Raw genomic sequence first — 25,326 nt, 5'->3', positions numbered from 1 at the left:
CCTGGCAGATTAAAACTGTGTGCCCGACCGAGACTCGAACTCGGGACCTTTGCCTTTCGCGGGCAAGTGCTCCACCATCTGAGCTACCGAAGCACGACTCACGCCCGGTCCTCACAGCTTTACTTCTGCCAGTATCTCGTCTCCTACCTTCCAAACTTTACAGAAGCTCTCCTGCGAACCTTGCAGAACTATTCCTACAAATCATTATTTCATATTTACTCATTTACGCGTCCATTCTGACTTACTGCTGACATATTGTTAAAATTGGAGTTTTTCCGTTTGAAACATATCCGTTACCGTATTATAATTCTGCAAGCGTGAGCATACATCAAAATCTTCAAAACTAGGTCCTTATGGAAAAACTTCACGTTTCATGCTTTTAATAGCGTTGTGCATCTCATACTTGAGAATGAGGAGTAACTGTAAAAAGCAAAGCTTTCCATTCAACTTTCACTCGTGGTTGTGTCGAAGGCCTTTTGTATCTTCCTCGTCGACGATAAGGGGCCGATGAATAGCACGTCTCTTGACACCGTTGCTGATAACACAGATCTGTAGCAATTCTTCGAATCTTTCGCGCTCTATCAGTTTTGTGTAATTCGCATATCGCAACTTTTACTCCCTACTCCAAGACAGTGACGTACACCGAATCATAATGACGAAAGCAAGAAACTCTTTCGCAATGGTTTTTGGGTATTATCATAGCAGATATATGAAGCGATGAAGTGTTATCCATAGACAAAAAAGAGCGCATTTATGTCTCTGCGAGACACTCCAAAAACAGAGACAAACATGGACCATGATTCGCTTTATTCTGTTCTGCTTCCAGTGCTAGAGAAGTATTTGCGCACTTAATTGTAACTTCGCTGGTAGAGCCAAAAGACAACATGGATTGTGGTTCGTACACACGTTGATTTGAATGGTAATCAGTGGAAAGAACGACAGCCATACTCGTACAATGGTACAGGCCATTTTGAAAAGAATATGCTGTATAAACATATACTACATTCTTCAATGTGTATTAGATACAACTATTTAAAACTATTAGACAGTGGGGCATTGTTGATAATAAATTAGAGTAAGTCATTTGTAATGTTCCTTTTTGTGTATTAGAGTCATTTTCCTTGTAGAACTCGTGTCTATACTTACGACAAATACACCATATGTAGGTAGGTATTATGATGCTAACCATTATTATAGGCCCCGGGGAATTAACAAAACACTGGTTTAGTGAGCTACGCAATGTACTGAAGTTGTTAGTGGAATCTTCGAACAGAAACTATAAAGAGATATTAACTGTGAAACACAAAAGAAAAGATTTCTTAATTCGGTATTACTTAAAACGATTCCATTCGTAACAGTTTTGTATGACTGTATCTAATCAACAACTGAAAACACATCGATGTTTATAACATACTTTCGAATGATCTGTGAGCTGCTTTTTATGATATGTTCGTTTCATCGTGAAACACACTGTATATAATTATACTTTTCGTGTTGGGCAAGTGGACTGATGCCCCCCCCCCCCCTCATGAACCATGGACCTTACCGTTGGTGGGGAGGCTTGCGTGCCTCAGCTATAAAGATAGCGGTACCGTAGGTGCAACCACAACGGAGGGGTATCTGTTGAAAGGACAGGCAAACGTGTGGTTCCTGAAGAGGGGCAGCAGCCTTTGCAGTAGTTGCAGGGGCAACAGTCTGGGTGATTGACTGATCTGGCCTTGTAACACTAACCAAAACGGCCTTGCTGTGCTGGTACTGCGAACGGCTGAAAGCAAGGGGAAAGTACAGCCGTAATTTTTACCGAGGGCCTGCAGCTTTACTGTATGGTTAAATAATGATGGCGTCGTCTTGGATAAAATATTCCGGAGGTAAAATAGTCCCCCATTCGGATCTCCGGGCGGGGACTACTCAGGGGAACATTGTTATCAGGAGAATAAAAAAAACAGGAAGTGCAAAATGGCTAAGCATGGACGGCTACAGGACAAATGTAAGGATGTAGAGGCACATATCACTAGGGGTAAGATAGATACTGCCTACAGGCAAATTAAAGAGACCTTTGAAGAAATGAGAACCACTTGTATGAATATCAAGAGCTCAGATGGAAAACAAGTTCTAAGCAAAGAAGAGAAAGCAGAAAGGTGGAAGGAGTATATAGAGGGTCTATACAAGGGCGATGTTCTTCAGAACAATATTATAGAAATGGAAGAGGATGTAGATGAAGGTGAAATGGGAGATTTGATACTGCGTGAAGAGTTTGACAGAGCACTGAAAGACCTAAGTCGAATCAAGGCCCCGGGAGTAGAAAACATTCCATTAGAACTACTGACAGCCTTGGGAGAGCCAGGCCTAGCAAAGCTCTACCATCTGGTGAGCGAAATACCCTCAGACTTCAAGAAGAATATAGTAATTCCAATCCCAAAGAAAGCAGGTGTTGACAGATGTGAAAATTACCGAACTATCAGTTTAAGAAGCCATGGTTGCAAAATACTAACACGAATTCAATACAGACGAATGGAAAAACTGGTAGAAGCCGACCTCGGGGAAGATCAGTTTGGATTCCGTAGAAATGTTGGAACACGTGAGGCAATACTGACCCTATGACTTATCTTAGAAATAGATTAAGGAAAGTCAAACCTACGTTTCTAGCATTTGTAGACTTAGAGAAAGCTTTTGACAACATTGACTGGAATACTCTCTTTCAAATTCCGAAGGTGACAGGGGTAAAATACAGGGAGCGAAAGGCTATTTACAATATTTACAGAAACCAGATGGCAGTCATAAGAGTCGAGGGACATGAAAGGGAAGCAGCGGTTGGGAAGGGAGTGAGACAGGGTTGTAGTCTCTCCCCAATGTTATTCAATCTGTATATTGAGCAAGCAGTAAAGGAAACAAAAGAAAAATTCGGAGTTGGAATTAAAATCCATGGAGATGAAATAAAAACTTTGAGGTTCGCCGATAACATTGTAATTCTGTCAGAAACGGCAAAGGACCAGGAAGAGCAGCTGAAAGGAATGGACAGTGTCTTGAAAGGTGGACATAAGATCAACATCAACAAAAGCAAAACGAGAATAATGGAATGTAGTCGAATTAAATCGGGTGATGCTGTGAGAATTAGATTAGGAATTGAGACGCTTAAAGTAGTAAAGGCGTTTTGTTATTTGGGGAGCAAAGTAACTGATGATGGTCGAAGTAGAGAGGATATAAAATGTAGATTGGCAATGGCGAGGAAAGCGTTTCTGAAGAAGAGAAATTTGTTAACATTGAGTATAGATTTAAGTGTCAGGAAGTCGTTTCTGAAAGTATTTGTATGGAGTGTAGCAATGTATGGAAGTGAAACGTGGACGATAAGTAGTTTAGACAAGAAGAGAATAGAAGCTTTTGAATTGTCGTGCTAAAGAAGAATGCTGAAAATTAGATGGCTAGATCACATAACTAATGAGGAGGCATTGAATAGAATTGGGGAGAAGAGAAATCTGTGGCACAACTTGATTAGAAGAAGGGATCGGTTGGTAGGGCACTTTCTGAGGCATCAAGAAATGGCCAATTTAGTATTGGAGTTCAGCGTGGAGGGTAAAAAATCATAGAAGGTGACCAGGAGATGATTACACTAAACCGATTCAGAAGGATGTAGGTTGCAGTAGGGACTTGGAGATGAAGAACCTTGCACGGGATAGAGTAGCATGGAGAGCTGCATCAAACCAGTCTCTGGACTGAAGACCAAAACAACAACAAGAAGAGGACTGATTATAGCCAAAGGAACAACAGCTGAGAAAAAAACTGTTCATCTTAGAAGAGGAACGAAAACTGTTATACCAGAGAGGCATGTGAAAGTTTGTGGTACGAAGAAACAGAATTGGAACAAAAAGTAGAAAATGTGATGGTCTATATGATAGTTATGTTGGAAGAGGAAGAAATAGATTTAAATTTGTGTCACACCCAGGACTTGAACCCAAATCTCCGTGCTTACTCAGCAGGTATGCAAGCCATTGCACCACCGCTGCTGTATACGTAACACAGGTGCGGTGGTATAAATTTTAATTAATTTCTTCGGTTTCTAACGTTTTCGTAGATAAATTTGAAACTCATATGCCTCACGGAGAATTTAATTATATCAGAATATGACAGTTATACCTGAAATAAATGCGAAACAAATGGTACATCGTGTATAGTTTTGATTTAACTAATACTCTTAAGACAAGGTAGGAAAAGAAAATTTATGCTATGTATAAACTGACCGAGGGTTTTCTGTGCCATTTAATTAGAATCATGCAATGAACATCCTAAAGAAAGTTTATCAAAATTGTAGATGGATGTTTATTGCCTGGCATGACCTAACATTTAGTCATGCATTATTGGTTAATAGATATGAATATTGAGATGAACCAACTAATAAGCCATAAGAACAGGGAACATGTGAATGATATTCCTTAGGGGAGGTGAGGAAAAATTTTCGTAGATAGAAAGAGAAATTTAGTTCCCAGAAAGAATTTAAAAAAAATCTGCTAGCCAGTAAAGTGACACGTAATCCATGCCAATAGAATAAATCTTGGTCACAAAATATGAAACTAGATGTTATAGCAAGCGTATATTAGGTTGGGAGGAACATTAATAAAAAATGGTGGCTAAAAGTAAATTGTGCATTCAGTGTAAGGCAAACATACGTTAACATCGGTGAAGATTGCGTACCGTATTTGATGTTTTACGATCTCAGTGACACAACAAAGCATAGAATTCATTGTGAAGCGAAAGGATGGAGAGTTGCTAGAAATATTAAATCTTCAAAGAGTTTGAATTACAATCGACCTCACCAGGAAGTATTCCACCAGCATTCAGCATCATCAGTAGAGGAGACAAACGGATAAGGAAAGAAAATGTTTGCCACATAACCACTATTTAGTAACAACGTTTGAAGTAGTCAGTAACTCTTCATCTTCCGTCGATTAGCAAACTCACATGCACCAGAGGTGAAACCTGAATTAGCTCAACTGCACTCACATCACTGAAATCTTGAAGTTTTGACTGTAAACTTTGGATTTTCATTTATTTATGATTTCTCAACGTCGTCTAACTATGAGTTGTGTCTCCGAAAGCATAGCGCCATATTAAATACAGAAATAAAATATCCGTATAATATAGGGTGCATTAAAAGGAATCATCCGGTTTGGCAAGTCTATATCTGTGAAACTAATAAACATGTGCAATAAATTTCGGTTTTCGATGAACGGAAAACTCAAAAAGTTTTTTTTCATACCTTTTCATAGGTGTTCAATACGCCCTCCTTGAGATGAACGGCATATGTCAATGCGGTATTCAAATTGGTTCCACACTGCAGCGAACATGTTTTGAGTTACAGCTTCCACAGCTGCTGTTAAGCGATGTCTCAGTTCATTCATTTTTGCTGGTAATGGAGGCACGTAAACAGAGTCTTTTATAAACCCCCCCACAAGAAATAGTCACATACAGTCACGTCCGCTGAGCTTTGAGACCAGTATTGTGAGGCTGAGTCATTTGATCGAGTGCGACAGATCCATCGTTGAGTAATCCTTTGTTCTAAAAATTTCCGCACTTCCAGATGCCAGTATGGCGGTGCTCCATCCTATGGGTAAGTGAAGTCATTCGAATCAGTCCTGAACTGTGGGAAAAGGAAGTCCCCAAGCATGTCGAGCTATGTGCTTCCTGTAACAGTGCTCCCGGCAAATAAAAATGGACCATACACATTTTCCCGTGAAACTGCACAAAACACATTAAATTTTGGAGAGTTCCCCTCATGTTGTGCAACTTCATGTGCTTATTCCGTACCCCATATTTTCACATTATGACCGTTCACCTTTCCATTTAAACGGAATGTTGCCTCAACACTAAACACCAAGCGTGAAAGAAAACTGTTATCCTACATCTTACCAAGAACGAAATTACAAAACTCCACACGTTGTTAAACTTCCTGACAGTTTAAAATTGTGTGCCCGCCCGTGACTTGAACTCTGAACCTTTGCCTTTAGCGGGCAAGCGCTCTACCATCTGAGCTACCCAAGCCCAACTCATGCCGCTTCCTCACAACTTTATTTCCGCCAATACCTCGTCTCCCACCTTCCAAGCTTCACAGAAGCTCTCCCGCGATGCTGCAGAACTAGCACTTCTGGAAGAACTAATATGGTGGAGACATGGCTTGCCACAGCCTGGGGGATGTTTCGCATCAGCGCGCACTCTACTGCCGAGTGAAAATTCATTCTGGAAACATCCACACATTGTTGTTTGTCACCTTCACGAAGAGCTTGTAGTAGCTGAATTTTGTCTGGTCTCATGTGTAAACATCACTGCAACATACGCCAGATGGATATCAGGGGGAGGGGGCACGTTGAGCTGTCGAGCGGCACGGCGAACAGATTTCTGCGGACTCATTGGGAAACAATGGCGGATGCGTTCGACGTCTGCCTAACACGCGGGGACGGTCCGGCGATTATGCTTCACACAAGTAACCTGTTTCCGGAATTGTTCATGCCATCGTCTAATGATCCGCGCTGTAGGAGGGTCCACACCATACCTAGTACAAAGGTGACGCTGAAAAGTTGTTACTGATCTGCACTGGGCAAAACGTAGAACACAAAAGCTTTTTGCTGTCCCGACTAATTTTTACTATATCTGAAGTGGGCTCATGTTTCTTCTACCTAGCGGGAACCATGTAAAGCTCGAGAGTTTGCTCTTTCCAACAGTACGTTGTGCACGCACGTATCTCAAATAACATAATAGTCGTGACTTGTTTTAAATCGGATGATTCTTTTTGATACACTCTGTATATTTGTGCTTTTTTGTAACTGAATGTGGCATTTTAAAAACGTTCACACTCAATGTCTAATAATAAAATATGGGAAAAGGATCGTCCACTCGGCGGGAATAGACGAAAGAAGAATGAAAAAGGCATTGCTGTTCCACAACTGAACTTTGAGTAGAGGAAGGCTTGACGACAGAAAAAAATGATTTCCATATGAGCTTTTGAATGCGAATAAAATGATACATTGTGTAATCCCCATTCACGATAATGCCGAAAAAATTTTGCTGCTGAATACACAGCAAATTTGTGTCTCGCAAAACTTGTTTTCACACATTGTTTCTTGTGTCACAAACATAAGTGACAAAAATAATTTTGTGTGAAAATATTCATAAGAAGCGAAGCAGTTTCTGGCTCTGATCTGACAGCGTCTTCTATGGTAGGCGCCCGCGAATGAGACGGTAGTAAGCACTGACCGTGTGGTCCGTCAACTACGCGGATCTCGCTGTTACGCAATGAGAAGAGCAAACACGCCGCCTAACCTCGAACCGGCAACTCAGTCTTTATCTCATGACGCCACTCACCTTGTGTCATACTTAATCTAAAGCAAACAAAACGAAACGCAGTCTGCGAGTAGGGACAGACTTAGCTCCTTCGTAAACGTCTTTAAGCAAATTTCGGGAGTGGTACGAGATTCGTTCATAAGAAAGTGAGCTCGTAGCGGACAGTACCTGCTAAAGACGGTCCACGCCGACTGGAGGATCCTTGACGACTGCCCGCTATCTCAAGTGAAGGCGATAAGGCGTTCGTCTCCGCCGGCGGTGTTCGCCAATCGCTGCCAAGTGCATGACGCATTCACTCAGTTCGACAACCGGAAGTCATCAGTTAGTCCACGCATGGGAGGTAGTATGGCCCAGGCAACGAGACGTCCTGGAGCCACGTTCATCAACGTTCGTGGCAAGATACTACCGAGACACCGGTGCCACCAGTTTCTACCATGGTGCTACAAGTTAATGAAGGTTGTACTTAATGACGCCACAAGCCTTCCCCCACTACTGAAACATGCTATTCGACTGCTTAGTGGTGACTATATTCCTTTATTTTGTTCCTTTGTTCATGGAAAACCTCGCAGTAGTCTACACTTTGGATTCCGTAGAAGTGTTGGAATACGCGAGGCAACACTGACTTATCTTAGAACATAGGTTAAGGAAAAGCAAACATACGTTTATAGCATTTGTAGACTTAGAGAAAGCTTTTGACAATGTTGACTGGAATACTCTCTTTCAAATTCTGAAGGCGGTAGAGGTAAAATACAGGGAGCGAAAGCCTATGTTCAATTTTTGCAGGAACCAGATGGCAGTTATAAGAGTCGAGGCGCATGAAAGGGAAACAGTGGTTAAGAGCGGTGTGAGAGGTGGTTGAAGCCTATCCCCGATGTTATTCAATATGTATATTGAGCAAGCAGTAAAGGAAATAAAAGAAAAATTTGGAGTAGGAATTAAAATCCATGGAGAAGAAATAAAAACATTGAAGTTGGCCGATGACATTGTAATTCTGTCAGAGACAGCAAAGGACCTGGAAAAGCAGCTAAACGCAATGGAAAGTGTCTTGAAAGGAGGATATAAGATGAACATCAACAAAAGCAAAACGAGGATAATGGAATTTAGTCGAGTTAACTCGGATGATGCTGAGGGAATTAGACACTTAAAGTAGTAAAGGAAGTTTGTTATTTGGGGAGCAAAATAACTGATGATGGTCGAAATAGAGAGGATATAAAATGTAGACTGGCAATGGCAAGGAAAGCGTTTCTGAATAAGAGGAATTTGTTAACATCGAGTATAGATTTAAGTGTCAGGAAATCATTTCTGAAAATATTTGTATGGAGTGTAGCCACGTATGGAAGTGAAACATGGACGATAAATAGTTTGGACAAGAAGAGAATAGAAGCTTTCGAAATGTGGTGCTACAGAAGAAAGCTGAAGATTAGATTGGTAGATCACGTAAATAATAAGGAGGTACTGAACAGGATTGGGGAGAAGAGGAGTTTGTGGCACAACTTGACTAGAAAAAGAGATCGGTTGGTAGGACACGTTCTGAGACATCAAGGGATCACCAGTTTAGTAGTGGAGGGAAGCGTGGATGGTAAAAATCCTAGAGGGAGAGCAAGAGTACACTTAGCAGATTTAGAAGGATGTAGACTACAGTAGTTACTCGGAGATGAAGAGGCTTGCACGGGACAGGGTAGCATGGAGAGCTGCATCAAACTAGTCGTTGAACTGAGGACGACAACAATAACATTCATTTATTTTCCGTCGACATAACAATCAGTTTTTGAGCATTGTCATAGCTTAACATATACGTGGAGGGATACAAATCACTACTAACTGTGCTTATCTTATCAGTAAAACAGCATATGTATCCGAGGTTGGTTAAATAAGTCTCGTAAAAAGCAGGAAAAATGATCGTTTCGTAAATGGCTCACCTTCCTTCTCGATAGAGTCTCCTTTGAGAGATATAGACCTAGTCCAGCGATCCTCTAGCTTTTTCATCCCGTCGAAAGAAACGGATTCTGTCAAAATCTGCAAAATACTCGTTGCAACCATCAGTTCGTCATTTGAGGAAAATTTTTTCCCAGCAAGCCAAAGTTTCAAGTTGCGGAACAAAAGGTCGTTAGTTGGGAACACGTCTGATGAATAGAGTGGATAAGGAATCAGTTCAAACCCCATTTCATGCACTTTCGCAATTGTTATCGCTGGTGTATGGGATGGTGCATCATCCAGATGATAGAGAGTCTTTTTGCGTGCCTGTCGTGGTATTTTTTCATTCAACGCAAGTTTCGAACGATCCAACAATGAAGCGTGGTAGGGTTCAGCTATCATTCAGATTTTTTCCAAGTAATCTATGAGGATTATTCGCTTAAACGTTGCCAGACATTGAGTTGAAATGTTGCACCGCTTGTGGGGCATAAGCTTGAGCTATTCTAAAGGCCTTAATTGGACGGCCGGGGCGCTCATCATCTTCGGTGCTTGTCCGATCACGTATAAATTCATTAATCGAAAAATAAATTTTCTTCAACTATGACGCAGTGTACGCGTGAACTTCATCCAGTGCTGTTTTGATTTGTTCGGCAGTCGAACCTATCAAATGGAGATGTTTAATAACAGCATAAAATTCGGTGTACTCTGTTTACAATTGCTGTCGACACACTGACTAACTCAGATAGCTGTCAACAATTAACAGTGCGTAGAGCATTACTGAAATTCTTTAAACGACCCTTGGAATAACCAAGCTTACTAACCGTAAAGGCGCAATAAATACGTTCAATTATTTCATAGAAATTGATCAGAGTTATCAAACCACCCTCATACACTCACATAAAAACAAATATTCGGACATTATCGCTTTTCTGTTCAAAAACAAGCTAAATAATGGTTTACAAGGGATAATGTAATTTGATCTTCTTCCTAACGACTCAAGAGTTTCTCTTTTAACAAAGGTTCAGGTTATTATCTGAGGAATTTACATAAGCTACCTTAAAATCAGATGCTGCAAAAATCTCCGTTATTTTATGTGGACTGCTTTTTCTTGCTTTTATGTTACTGATTTTTCTTAATTGTCTCAAATTTCATCTCCCCCCTCTGTTGTAATGACGTCCGTTACTCTTCGTTACATTATATTCTGGACATACACTCCTGGAAATGGAAAAAAGAACACATTGACACCGGTGTGTCAGACCCACCATACTTGCTCCGGACACTGCGAGAGGGCTGTACAAGCAATGATCACACGCACGGCACAGCGGACACACCAGGAACCGCGGTGTTGGCCGTCGAATGGCGCTAGCTGCGCAGCATTTGTGCACCGCCGCCGTCAGTGTCAGCCAGTTTGCCGTGGCATACGGAGCTCCATCGCAGTCTTTAACACTGGTAGCATGCCGCGACAGCGTGGACGTGAACCGTATGTGCAGTTGACGGACTTTGAGCGAGGGCGTATAGTGGGCATGCGGGAGGCCGGGTGGACGTACCGCCGAATTGCTCAACACGTGGGGCGTGAGGTCTCCACAGTACATCGATGTTGTCGCCAGTGGTCGGCGGAAGGTGCACGTGCCCGTCGACCTGGGACCGGACCGCAGCGACGCACGGATGCACGCCAAGACCGTAGGATCCTACGCAGTGCCGTAGGGGACCGCACCGCCACTTCCCAGCAAATTAGGGACACTGTTGCTCCTGGGGTATCGGCGAGGACCAGTCGCAACCGTCTCCATGAAGCTGGGCTACGGTCCCGCACACCGTTAGGCCGTCTTCCGCTCACGCCCCAACATCGTGCAGCCCGCCTCCAGTGGTGTCGCGACAGGCGTGAATGGAGGGACGAATGGAGACGTGTCGTCTTCAGCGATGAGAGTCGCTTCTGCCTTGGTGCCAATGATGGTCGTATGCGTGTTTGGCGCCGTGCAGGTGAGCGCCACAATCAGGACTGCATACGACCGAGGCACACAGGGCCAACACCCGGCATCATGGTGTGGGGAGCGATCTCCTACACTGGCCGTACACCACTGGTGATCGTCGAGGGGACACTGAATAGTGCACGGTACATCCAAACCGTCATCGAACCCATCGTTCTACCATTCCTAGACCGGCAAGGGAACTTGCTGTTCCAACAGGACAATGCACGTCCGCATGTATCCCGTGCCACCCAACGTGCTCTAGAAGGTGTAAGTCAACTACCCTGGCCAGCAAGATCTCCGGATCTGTCCCCCATTGAGCATGTTTGGGACTGGATGAAGCGTCGTCTCACGCGGTCTGCACGTCCAGCACGAACGCTGGTCCAACTGAGGCGCCAGGTGGAAATGGCATGGCAAGCCGTTCCACAGGACTACATCCAGCATCTCTACGATCGTCTCCATGGGAGAATAGCAGCCTGCATTGCTGCGAAAGGTGGATATACACTGTACTAGCGCCGACATTGTGCATGCTCTGTTGCCTGTGTCTATGTGCCTGTGGTTCTGTCAGTGTGATCATGTGATGTATCTGACCCCAGGAATGTGTCAATAAAGTTTCCCCTTCCTGGGACAATGAACTCACGGTGTTCTTATTTCAATTTCCAGGAGTGTAGTTTGCAAGCTGTAGATGGAGTAGATGGTAAGTATTTTAATTGTGTGAAAGTATTTCTACAACACTCCCTCTTATTTATCTTAGCTAGTACCATTATTATAGCTTTTTTGTAGCCAAAAAGCTTATTTGTATAGATTGCTGGTGCTTCATCCCCAACCGAGCGAGGTGGCGCAGTGGTAGCACACTGGACTCGCATTCGGGAGGACGACGTTAAACACTAACCACCACCGCTTCATCCCCAGATCTCGATATCATACTGGAGATGCAGAGATACCAATCCTAAACTTATTTGTCTTAAACTAACATGATTCAGAAGATTAATAAATGTATATTTGTGCTGAATTTGTTACATATATCATCTATAGTCTCTTTCCACGCCGGGTAACCATACACAATATTGGCAACAGTTTGTGATTTTTTAACAGTTGAGTTCCAATTCATATTTAGATTATGGTCAAGCAGGATTTACAGTGTCACTGTCATCTTGCCATTTACAAGTAGATTATTGTACACGGTAAGTTGATAGAATACTGTAATTGATTTCACTACTGTTGACAGCAGTTCACATTTCGTTATCCAAGATGACAAAAGATGTTATCTGCATAACATAGGACCCTGCAACATTTGAGTTCTGTGAAATTATTAAAACACTCAAGAAATTGAAAATGTCCTAACATATTGCTTTGAGGCATGCTACATTACAGTACCATAAGATGAGGTTACTTTCGCCGTTTTAGGGTAGCTTTGACCCACTAGTCGTGAAAAATTAAATTTTTTTCTCTGCTAAATTAAATCTTTAGCACGGAACAAGGCTTTATACATTCGTAATGCACGAAGAATGATCTAGAAGGTTGTGTGTTCCACGTTGGCACACTGGACTCAATGCTGATCACTCATTTTTAACATCTCTTACACACCTACAGGGCTATTACAAATGATTGAAGCGATTTCATAAATTCACTGTAGCTCCATTCGTTGACATATGGTCACGACACGCTACAGATACGTAGAAAACCTCATACGTTTTGTTCGGCTGAAGCCGCACTTCAGGTTTCTGCCACCAGAGCGCTCGAGAGCGCAGTGAGACAAAATGGCGACAGGAGCCGAGAAAGCGTATGTCGTGCTTGAAATGCACTCACATCAGTCAATCATAACAGTGCAACGACACTTCAGGACGAAGTTCAACAAAGATCCACCAACTGCTAACTCCATTCGGCGATGGTTCGCGCAGTTGAAAGCTTCTGGATGCCTCTGTAAGGGGAAATCAACGAGTCGGCCTGCAGTGAGCGAAGAAACGGTTGAACGCGTGCGGGCAAGTTTCACGCGTAGCCCGGGGAAGTCGACGAATAAAGCAAGCAGGGAGCTAAACGTACCACAGCCGATGGTTTGGAAAATCTTACGGAAAAGGCTAAAGCAGAAGCCTTACCGTCTACAATTGCTACAAGCCCTGACACCCGATGACAAAGTCAAACGCTTTGAATTTTCGGCGCGGTGGGGATCATGATCAGCAATTCTTGTCATGGCCTCCACGCTCTCCCGACTTAACCCCATGCGATTTCTTTCTGTGGGGTTATGTGAAAGATTCTGTGTTTAAACCTCCTCTACCAAGAAACTTGCCAGAACTGCGAGCCCGCATCAACGATGCTTTCGAACTCATTGATGGGGACATGCTGCGCCGAGTGTGGGAGGAACTTGATTATCGGCTTGATGTCTGGCGAATCACTAAAGGGGCATATGTCGAACATTTGTGAATGCCTAAAAAAACTTTGAGTTTTTGTATGTGTGTGCAAATCATTGTGAAAATATCTCAAATAATAAAGTTATTGTAGAGCTGTGAAATCGCTTCAATCATTTGTAATAACCCTGTATAGGTTCTGCGTGGAGGGCTCATACCACATTAGATAAAAATACAGCCAGTATAATTTTGCTTGCTGTCAGTATTACGTAATAAGGTGAGAAAGTATTGTTTGTGTGAAATACAGGTTGGTTAATACACTCATGGAAATTGAAATAAGAACACCTTGAATTCATTGTCCCAGGAAGGGGAAACTTTATTGACACATTCCTGGGGTCAGATACATCACATGATCACACTGACAGAACCACAGGCACATAGACACAGGCAACAGAGCATGCACAATGTCGGCACTAGTACAGTGTATATCCACCTTTCGCAGCAATGCAGGCTGCTATTCTCCCATGGAGACGATCGTAGAGATGCTGGATGTAGTCCTGTGGAACGGCTTGCCATGCCATTTCCACCTGGCGCCTCAGTTGGACCAGCTTTCATGCTGGACGTGCAGACCGCGTGAGACGACGCTTCATCCAGTTCCAAACATACTCAATGGGGGACAGATCCGGAGATCTTGCTGGCCAGGGTAGTTGACGTACACCTTCTAGAGCACGTTGGGTGGCACGGGATACATGCGGACGTGCATTGTCCTGTTGGAACAGCACGTTCCCTTGCCGGTCTAGGAATGGTAGAACGATGGGTTCGGTGACGGTTTGGATGTACCGTGCACTATTCAGTGTCCCCTCGACGATCACCAGTGGTGTACGGCCAGTGTAGGAGATCGCTCCCCACACCATGATGCCGGGTGTTGGCCCTGTGTGCCTCGGTCTTATGCAGTCCTGATTGTGGCGCTCACCTGCACGGCGCCAAACACGCATACGACCATCATTGGCACCAAGGCAGAAGCGACTCTCATCGCTGAAGACGACACGTCTCCATTCGTCCCTCCATTCACGCCTGTCGCGACACCACTGGAGGCGGGCTGCACGATGTTGGGGCGTGAGCGGAAGACGGCCTAACGGTGTGCAGGACCGTAGCCCAGCTTCATGGAGACGGCTGCGAATGGTCCTCGCCGATACCCCAGGAGCAACAGTGTCCCTAATTTGCTGGGAAGTGGTGGTGTGGTCCCCTACGGCACTGCGTAGGATCCTACGGTCTTGGCGTGCATCCGTGCGTCGCTGCGGTCCGGTCCCAGGTCGACGGGCACGTGCACCTTCCGCCGACCACTGGCGACAACATCGATGTACTGTGGAGACCTCACGCCCCACGTGTTGAGCAATTCGGCGGTACGTCCACCCGGCCTCCCGCATGCCCACTATACGCCCTCGCTCAAAGTACGTCAACTGCACATACGGTTCACGTCCACGCTGTCGCGGCATGCTACCAGTGTTAAAGACTGCGATGGAGCTCCGTATGCCACGGCAAACTGGCTGACACTGACGGCGGCGGTGCACAAATGCTGCGCAGCTAGCGTCATTCGACGGCCAACATCGCGGTTCCTGGTGTGTCCGCTGTGCCGTGCGTGTGATCATTGCTTGTACAGCCCTCTCGTAGTGTCCGGAGCAAGTATGGTGGGTCTGACACACCGGTGTCAATGTGTTCTTTTTTCCATTTCCAGGAGTGTATATTTAACGCTTCTGTGAAACGGTGAAAATTCTTGCAAAATATGGGTTACTTTTGCCTCCACCAGAGTGACACCAAAATGAGGATTACGTTGTTTTAGAATATGTCGGTGATTCTTAAAGTTTCTCAAACGTTCAAGATGTTGAAAAATATGTCAGCAGTCGGGCAATATATTACACTTCTACACAGCAAAGAAGAATACCGCGTAAGTGGGACTGAGGTGAGTGATGTGGTTGGTAAAGTGAACTGTAGGAAAGACACAGACCTAGTGCAAATAGCCATAACAAAACGATAAACCATTTTATCCTTGGGAGGATTTAATAAGTATTATCACTTCAACATGATTAACAAATCGTGGCTATTTTCAAGTTCCAGAGCTTAAGAAATTGGAGCAATGAGGCTCATATCCATATTGTGCAGTATCTTTAACGAACGAAATATTCTCTTTGCAAATAGTGTTCATGTAATTCGAAAATGGTTTAGTCATTAAGTGAAACATAATACACTTTTATATTTACTGTATCACTTTCTGAATAAGTTCAATATTGCCTGTTCTTGCCTTCAAAATTTAGCATTTTATTTGTTTCTGATGCTCCTGAATGTCTTCTCTAGCGCAAGGGTTTTCAAACTTTTCTTTGGTGGAACACTTTGAAATTCCTGGGGTTCTGATGGAACATCTTGTTTATTTTGAAGGGTAATAATTTTTTTGAGAATGAGAAAATTCGTCTTAGTCAGTGATTACTTCAATTTTAAATCGTAAGTAATAACACAGATACAATAATAAAATTTAAAAAGCAGTTAGTACTGTTAAACTAGCGGAAAAAGCAACACAATGTTATTACCAGTTTTTTGCGGAGACTTATTCACTTCCAGTCGAAAATCAGTGTTCTACAGAACACAATTGGGAAACACTGCTCTGCAGATATTCCTCGACTTTAGTTTGTCCCCACATTACATTTCCAGTCTTTCATGAAGAATTCGCGAAGTGCGAATAATATCAGCTCTTTTCTTTTAAATGGTAACAAAGCAAGAGATGTGATGAATTTTTTAAACATCTTTTTTAGTTGGTCGTACTAGCTATTAACAATACTGGATAAATGTATCAGAAATTTTCGCTTTGCCCCTATCCTTTCTTTTCTTGCCACACATAAAAGGACAAACAAACTCAAGGTCAAAGTAAACTCAAGTTTGCCGTATCCTACTTCGAAACACTTTTAGGGCATTCCAGTTTTCGTGGAATATTTCTGCTGTAGTGCATTCGATTTAATTTTGTTTTCATTTTCCTGTTAGAAAAGGTCAAAACATGGTGTTCAGGTTCCATTTTAACGTTTTTGGAACTACTGGAAGAGCGACGTGATATTAACGTAGAATTTAAGGTGTGTGTGTGTGTGTGTGTGTGTGTGTGTGTGTGTGTGCGTACGTGCGTGCGTGCGAAAGTTCATATGCGATATTTAAGAATGAGTGATGTGTCCGATAATCTGAAAAACCTTTTTTGATGATTAAATAAATAAAACGAATACGAAACTAAGAAAAGGAAGTCGTATAAAGATCATGGTTTGAGAGAACGAACACTATAAATAGTAAATTGTATGTGGGAATGTGACTTGACGGTTGAGATGCAAGTATTAGAGATGTTTGAAATGTCTACATTTGTGAATACAATCATCATCATCATCATTTAAGACTGATTATGCCTTTCAGCATTCAGTCTGGAGCATAGCCCCCTTATACAGTTCCTCCATGATCCCCTATTCAGTACTAACATTGGTGCCTCTTCTGATGTTAAACCTATTACTTCAAAATCGTTCTTACCGAATCCAGGTACCTTCTCCTCGGTCTGTCCCGACTCCTCCTACCCTCTCCTGCTGAATCCATGAGTCTCTTGGGTAACCTTGCTTCTCCCATGCGTGTAACATGACCCCACCATCTAAGCCTGTTCGCCCTGACTGTTATATCTACAGAGTTCATTCCCAGCTTTTCTTTGATTTGCTCATTGTGGACACCCTCCTGCCATTGTTCCCATCTACTAGTACCTGCAATCATCCTAGCTACTTTCATATCCGTAACCTCAACCTTGTTGATAAGGTAACCTGAATCCCCCCAGCTTTCGCTCCCATACAACAAAGTTGGTCGAAAGATTGAACGGTGCACAGATAACTTAGTCTTGGTACTGACTTCCTTCTTGCAGAAGAGAGTAGACCGTAGCTGAGCGCTCACTGCATTAGCTTTGCTACACCTCGCTTCCAGTTCTTTCACTATGTTGTCATCCTGTGAGAATATGCATCCTAAGTACTTGAAACCGTCCACCTGTTCTAACTTTGTTCCTCCTATTTGGCACTCAATCCGCTTATATTTCTTTCCCACTGACATTACTTTCGTTTTGGAGATGCTAATCTTCATACCATAGTCCTTACATTTCTGATCTAGCTCTGAAATATTACTTTGCAAACTTTCAATCGAATCTGCCATCACAACTAAGTCATCCGCATATGCAAGACTGCTTATTTTGTGTTCACATATCTTAATCTCACCCAGCCAGTCTATTTTTTTTCAACATATGATCCATAAATAATATGAACAACAATGGAGACAGGTTGCAGCCTTGTCTTACCCCTGAAACTACTCTGAACCATGAACTCAATTTACCGTCAACTCAAACTGCTGATTGATTATCCATGTAAAGACCTTTAATTGCTTGCAAAAGTTTGCCTCCTATTCCATAATCTTGTAGAACAGACAATAACTTCCTCCTAGGAACCCGGTCATATGCCTTTTCTAGATCTATAAAGCATAGATACAATTCCCTGTTCCACTCATAGCACTTCTCCATTATTTGCCGTAAGCTAAAGATCTGGTCCTGACAACCTCTAAGAGGCCTAAACCCACACTGATTTTCATCCAATTGGTCCTCAACTAATACTCGCACTTTCCTTTCAACAATACCTGAGAAGATTTTACCCACAACGCTGATTAAAGAGATACCTCTGTAGTTGTTACAATCTTTTCTGTTTCCATGTTTAAAGATTGGTGTGATTACTGCTTTTGTCCAGTCTGATGGAACCTGTCCCGACTCCCAGGCCATTTCAATTATCCTGTGTAGCCATTTAAGACCTGACATTTCACTGTATTTGATGAGTTCCGACTTAATTTCATCCACCCCAGCCGCTTTATTGCACTGCAATCTATTGACCATTTTTTCCACTTCCTCAAATGTGATCCTATTTCCATCATCATTCCTATCCCATTCTACCTCGAAATCTGAAACATTACTGATCGCATTGTCACCTACATTGAGCAACTCTTCAAAATATTCCCTCCATCTGCCCAAGGCATCCACAGGATTCACCAGCAGTTTTCCTGACCTGTCCAAAATACTTGTCATTTCCTTCTTACCTCCCTTTCGAAGACTGCTAATTACACTTCAGAATGGTTTTCCAGCAGCTTGACCCATAGTCTCCAACCTGTTTCCAAAGTCTTCCCACGATTTCTTCTTGGATGCTGCAATTATCTGTTTGGCTTTGTTTCTTTCTTCAACATAACTTTCTCTGTCTACCTGGGTTCTTGTATGTAGCCATTTTTGATACGCCTTCTTTTTCCTTTTGCAGGCTGCCTTGACTGTATCATTCCACCAAGCTGTTTGCTTCATCCTACTTTTACACACTACTGTTCCAAGTCATTCTTCAGCCACTTCTAGTACTGTGTCCCTGTACCTTGTCCATTCCTTTTCCAATGACTGTAATTGACTGCATTCAACTAACTGGTACCTTTCTGAAATCGCTGTTATGTACTTGTGCCTGATTTCCTTATCCTGAAGTCTCTCCACTCTTATCCTCCTACATATGGACCTGACCTCCTGCACTTTCGGCCTCACAATCCCAATTTCACTGCAGATTAAATAATGATCAGTGTCATCAAAGAATCCCCTGAATACACGTGTGTCCCTCACAGCCTTCCTGAATTCCTGATCTGTTATTATATAGTCAATGACAGATCTGGTTCCCCTGCCTTCCCAAGTATACCGGTGAATGTTCTTATGTTCAAAAAAGGAATTTTTGATTACTAAGCCCATACTGGCACAGAAATCCAAGAGTTGTTTCCCGTTCCTGTTGGCCTCCATATCCTCTCCAAATTTACCCATAACCTTCTCATACCCTTCTGTTCGATTTCCAATCCTGGCGTTAAAATCACCCATGAGCAGAACACTGTCCTTGTCCTTTACTCTAACAACTACATCACTGAGTGCCTCATAAAAACTATCCATCTTATCTTGATCTGTCCCTTCACAATGCGAATATACTGACACAATCCTAATTTTCTTGCTAGACACTGTCAAATCTATCCACATCAGTCGTTCGTTTACATACCTTATTGCAACTACGCTGGGTTCCATTTCTTTCCTGATGTAAAGCCCTACACCCCATTGTGCTATTCCTGCTTTGACTCCTGACAGGTAGACCTTGTATTCTCCCACTTCCTCTTCTTTCTCACCCCTTACCCGAATGTCACTAACAGCTAAATCGTCCAGCCCCATCTTACTTGCAGCCTCTGCCAGCTCTACCTTCTTCCCAGAGTAGCCCCCATTGATATTAATAGCTCCCCATCTCATTACCATTTGTTTGCCAAGTCGTATCTTAGGAGTCTCTGGTTTTTCAGTTAGAGGTGGGACTCCGTCACCTCCAAAGGTCCGAGGCATTTTGCTCTGATTGTTGCCAGCATCATATTTAAAGTACCAGGGAAGCAGGTTGCTAGCCTTACTTGCCCCGAGTCCCATTGAGTTTTACCCCTAACGGCTGAGGGACTAACCGGTGGATTTGGTAGTCTTTGCCGTATGAGCACAAAGGTGACCACGACTCAGAATATGTCCGAGATGCCCAGCCTTATTCCAAAGTAACTGGTATCCCGACTGTCGGGATCACTTACTTGGCCACTCATACGTTGCCCGTGGTTCATGAACTAGGACATGACTGGCCGGCCGAAGTGGCCGTGCGGTTAAAGGCGCTGCAGTCTGGAACCGCAAGACCACTACGGTCGCAGGTTCGAATCCTGCCTCGGGAATGGATGTTTGTGATGTCTTTAGGTTAGTTAGGTTTAACTAGTTCTAAGTTCTAGGGGACTAATGACCTCAGAAGTTGAGTCCCATAGTGCTCAGAGCCATTTGAACCATTTGAACTAGGACATGACTACAGGAACCCACACCATGAACCAATTTTAAAATCAGAAATACTTCTACAGATAACATTTAAATGCCAACTACTGATTGGTTTGCCATAATAGCATTTTTCGTTTTCAAATGTAATTTCTGTTATGTGGTGTTGCTTCAATTTAAATACCGCGTGTAATCCTACATTTGTTTTTTTTTCTTTGTATGGCACTCATTTCTCAGATCTAATGCCAATGACTGCTGAAACGACTGTATTTCCAAAATTATGTGAGAAACAACTCTTGCAGCTTTGTACCCAAATTATGTACTCCTCTACAACCACAGATTGGTAATGTAATCCGTCTTGTAAACTTCAAGGAAAGATAAATTATTTACTAACAATGTTCGGTGTATAGTAACGTAAAGATGTACTCATGTTTTTGTTTTACGTTAACACGGTGCCCGTCGTTTTGCTAGGAGAGTATCTCAGGCCTTGGGTTTCTTACTGGCAAAGTGAAGACACTTTTTCAGGCTATCACGGCAAAAGCTTTATCTCACATTTTAACTTGCCACAATGGTTAAAAACATCATACAGTACTTTAGCACTGAAGAGACAAAACAAATGCTGTTGAATAACTATTTACGACCCTATCCTTAACGTATTTAGTAGTGGACAATCTTGTGAACTTCTGACAGTTTCGGAACGCAGACGACATTTAGCGATCAGAAGTTTTGCAACTGAAGAAATAACTATCCCTTACGGAAACTTTTCGGTCGCAGTCAAGGAGAAAAATGTTGAAGGACATATTCAGCAATACTGCAAAAGGAAATACACATATTTAATTATGTGAAATGAAATGAAAAAGAAAAAGATTATTCCACTTTAATGTAGGGGTAAGTACTTCCTGCGTACGCGAGCGCACGCTTGAATGTGGGTGTATGTGTGTGTGTGTGTGTGTGTGTGTGTCTAGGTACTGAAAAAGGTTCAAAGAGGCAATGATTCAGCTAAATTTAACGAAACTTTGTTATTTATAGTGCAACGGAACTGTATCACGGATTTGTGAACCACACGACGGTGCAAAATCACAGCGACGAACAGAGATCGGTACACGCCAGTTTTACTCACTGCAACTAAATGAAGACTTCTCAACCTACTAGATCAAACAGGGATTTTCAGTAACAAAAAAATCCTTAGAACTGTTACATTAACGACGTGAGTTCGAAGATACACTCCAACTGATAGGTGCAACAATAAACAAGAGCCAGCCTGCAGATTGTGAATGGTGACGGCTGCATAATCTTACAGTCTCGTTATGTTAGAGTCGTCGAACCTCGGAATGTTGTGGAGAGGTTGGTCGGCGGAAACAATGGTGCAGAACTGTTCCACATAAAATATTTGAGACAAGTTGTTAATGTAGTGCAGCGGCATAACTGATGTCGAAATTTTTTTCTCCGCCCATTGCAATCCACGACTGTCACACTTGCGACAGATCACACGCTGTTTAGTCGTGCTTCGCAAATATAAACGAGCGCAGTCTGCTGTTTACGAGCCCGTCTCGTGGCTCGAACCCAATGCAAATGATGCGCACAGCAGTCAGTTTCTTCTGTCGACCAGCTCGCGCAGGCCAAATTTCAGTTATTGATAGGAAGACGTGCGAAACTTTTACGATTCTATTTTCCCTGTCTTGTACCAGTCGTTACCAATCAAAGTCATTAGTATGTAATTTTATATTGAAATGGGGATCATAACAAATGCACATGAAACGATGGATGTATCGTAACTAACACTGTGTTGGGGGGACAGAGGTAACGAAGCCTGCTGGGTAATTTCCGGCCACCTGAAGAATCATTTAGAAGAGAACTGATTCTCCCGTAGTAAACGTACCTAACATAGAGTTCTAATGTTTATTAACATGTAATATTCTCCGTTTAAAAGTGCTCCAAGTCAGAAGCTGCATACGTTGCGTTATATTGCAATCAAGCCTTATTATGTTCTGTGGAAATCACATGCTAATGTTACCTGATGTTACTAACTACCTAGCTATAACACATGGGATAGTCTTGTACTTTGTAACAGGTTTCAGAATTTGGTCTCTAGCCACACCGTAGCAGATGTTTAATGTTCCTTCTTATCCCTTTTTGAAGCAATACCATTCAAGCAATGTGGCTGGAGGCCGCTTACGAGAATGATATCAAAAACCTTTTTCGAACTCAGTAAATATGGAACAATATAAGAGCCCATGTACGCAGTACATCATGCGAATAAAGTGTCCCACAAGAATGATGCTTTCCAAATTCATGATGGTTTGATGTAAATAGGTATTATATTCTGGAGTCTTTCATAATGCTGGAACAAATTATTCGTTCACATGACCTGCTACATGTCAATGTCAATGAAATGGATCTCTAAGTCAGTGGATTACATTTATTTTCTCCCATATGTATGCGGTGGTCTGTGCAACTTTCCGTTCTTCTCTCTAATAATAAGTACTAGACTACTCCCCATGACGATGTAGGAAAAGTAATTAAGTCGCCGCATTGTTGATGCAAACACGGAACTCCTAAATTGTTAGTCCACACACGAAAGATATTGCATGTAGAAATATAATAGTTCTGCTACGACTATGATAGGGCCATGACAGCATAGTGGAACATATCTGGTAACGCTATGATGTTTCTTTTTTTTACTTCTTGGAATGACAGGGAATTATCTTGATGCACTTGACATCGTGGTATACCGGTGAAAGATTCGGAGTGAATTCCACTTTGGTATTTCATCGACTTATCAAACGTACTTTACAGAGAGGAAGATTACTTTCACGCAGCAGCTACAACTAATCTCGTTCACTACATTGCGAATTATATGTATCAACCAACAATAGGGCTATAAGAAGGCGATCAACGCTCCAATTGGTCGCTTCCTCCATGAAAATGTCGACGCACTGTAAAGAGTAAGAGACAGTAGCTCCTAGTCACAAACTGGCGCGAGAGTAATGTTTTACCTCCTCTGTGACATATCTACAAACAGTTATATCGAACTTAGATCGACATGTTTAGAAACTTTGTCATAACAAGACGTCTCGCTACGTTTAGTAACCAGTAGATCTAGAGGTAAGAAACATAAAACACTGCGGAACTGCTTCTGAAAGAACACGGGTCTCTTAATGAAATTGTATCGCTGAATACTCTGTTAACTGTGTTTCATTCGGCAACGACTCTCACAACCATATTGTCGTATTTGCGTTCCAGTCCAGTAATGATCCTTGAGTTTGACAGAAGATATCACGTTTAATTAAGACAGCCATTCGTTGTATGTATTATGATAGGACACCAGTTGTATTAGTGTAGTGCATATTACTAGCGTTTCCCGTGAAGTTATTGAACAAAATAGACACAGATACCAGAGAAATTCCCAACAATATATTCCACCTCGTTAGCGAAAACCGTCTGATGACGTGCAGGTAGTTTTTCGATCCCATGCATGTCACAACTTTCTAATTGTAATTAAGCCACGTTTCAAGTGCAATCGCCAAAACACAACAAACAAAAGCAAACAAAAGAAAACAAACACTAACTTTATTCGTGGTCGATCGATAAATGGTTCAAAGGCTCTGAGCACTATGGGACTTAACTTCTGAGGTCATCAGTCCCCTAGAACTTAGAACTACTTAAACCTAACTAACCTAAGGACATCACACACATCAATGCCCGCGGCACGATTCGAACCTGCGACCGTAGCGGTCGCGCGGTTCCAAACTATAGCGCCTAGAACCGCTCAGCCACTCCTCGATCGATAAGGGACGAGAAAGTTAAACACATGCGGATGACAGATTAGAAGATGTGCAGTAGGTGATTTTGCCAATCAAGCTGCTTAATGCTGTCTTTCAAGTCACATTTGTTACTCTGTAATTGCAAGGCATTTCGTCTGTTGGGAACAAATGTCAACTGCGGTCACATCCCTGTGAAGCAGTTTGTAACAAAAAAGACTTTCTTTGTGCCACCAGATGTACATCAATAACAAAATGTTCAAAGCTGTATACAGGCCAGAGATTGAGATAATTTATGTTAGAGCTTACAGACTAGCTTCTCAGTATGAATTTACCATATGATACTTCAAATCGCCATCAGGCCATACTGATTTAGGTTTACGGTGAGCTCCTTAAATACCGGGTGATCAAAAAGTTAGTATAAATTTGAAAACTTAACAAACCACGGAATATTGTAGATAGAGAGGTAAAAATTGACACACATGCTTGGAATGACATGGGGTTTTAATAGAACGAAAACAAACAAACAAAAAAAAAACAAAGTACTGCTAGACGCGTGAAAGATCTCTTGCGCGTGTCCTTTGGTGATGATCGTGTGCTCAGCCGCCACTTTCGTCATGCATGGCCTCCCAGGTTCCCAGACCTCAGTCCGTGCGATTATTGCCTTTGGGGTTACCTGAAGTCGCATGTGTATCGTGATCGACTGACATCTCTAGGGATGCTGAAAGACAACATCCGACGGCAATGCCTCACCTTAACTCCTGACATGCTTTACAGTGCTGTTCACAACATTATTCCTGGAATACAGCTATTGTTGAGGAATGATGGTGGACATATTGAGCATTTCCTGTAAAGAACATCATCTTTGCTTTCTTCTACTTTGTTATGCTAATTATTGCTATTCTGACCAGATGAAGCGCCATCTGTCGGACATTTTTGAACGTTTGTATTTTGTTGGTTCTAATAAAACCCCATGTCATTCCAAGGATGTGTGTCAATTTATACCTCTCTATCTACATTATTCCGTGATTTATTCTGTTTTCAAATTTATACAGACTTTTTGATCATCCGGTATATTACGGCAAATGCCAGGATCAACCCTCATAAAAGGGTCGCACGATGATTAA

The 25,326-nt window shown here is 42.5% G+C and overlaps 1 protein-coding gene across 1 annotated transcript in view; it reads right to left on the bottom strand.

The window, feature by feature from the left end:
* The window catches only part of LOC124594500, a 167,396-nt gene extending 159,871 nt beyond the window's left edge, over window positions 1-7,525 (bottom strand). The window contains exon 1 of the mRNA XM_047132874.1: window positions 7,498-7,525. The gene's annotated coding sequence lies outside the window, so the exon portion shown is untranslated. The remainder of the gene's footprint in view (window positions 1-7,497) is intronic.
* Between the last annotated feature and the right edge of the window lie 17,801 nt (window positions 7,526-25,326).

Source organism: Schistocerca americana, chromosome 2 (assembly GCF_021461395.2).
Source record: "Schistocerca americana isolate TAMUIC-IGC-003095 chromosome 2, iqSchAmer2.1, whole genome shotgun sequence".
Classification (NCBI taxonomy): Eukaryota; Metazoa; Arthropoda; class Insecta; order Orthoptera; family Acrididae; genus Schistocerca; species Schistocerca americana.
The sequence above is the reverse complement of the archived record's forward strand: the minus strand, read 5'-3'. Positions and strand labels throughout refer to the sequence as shown.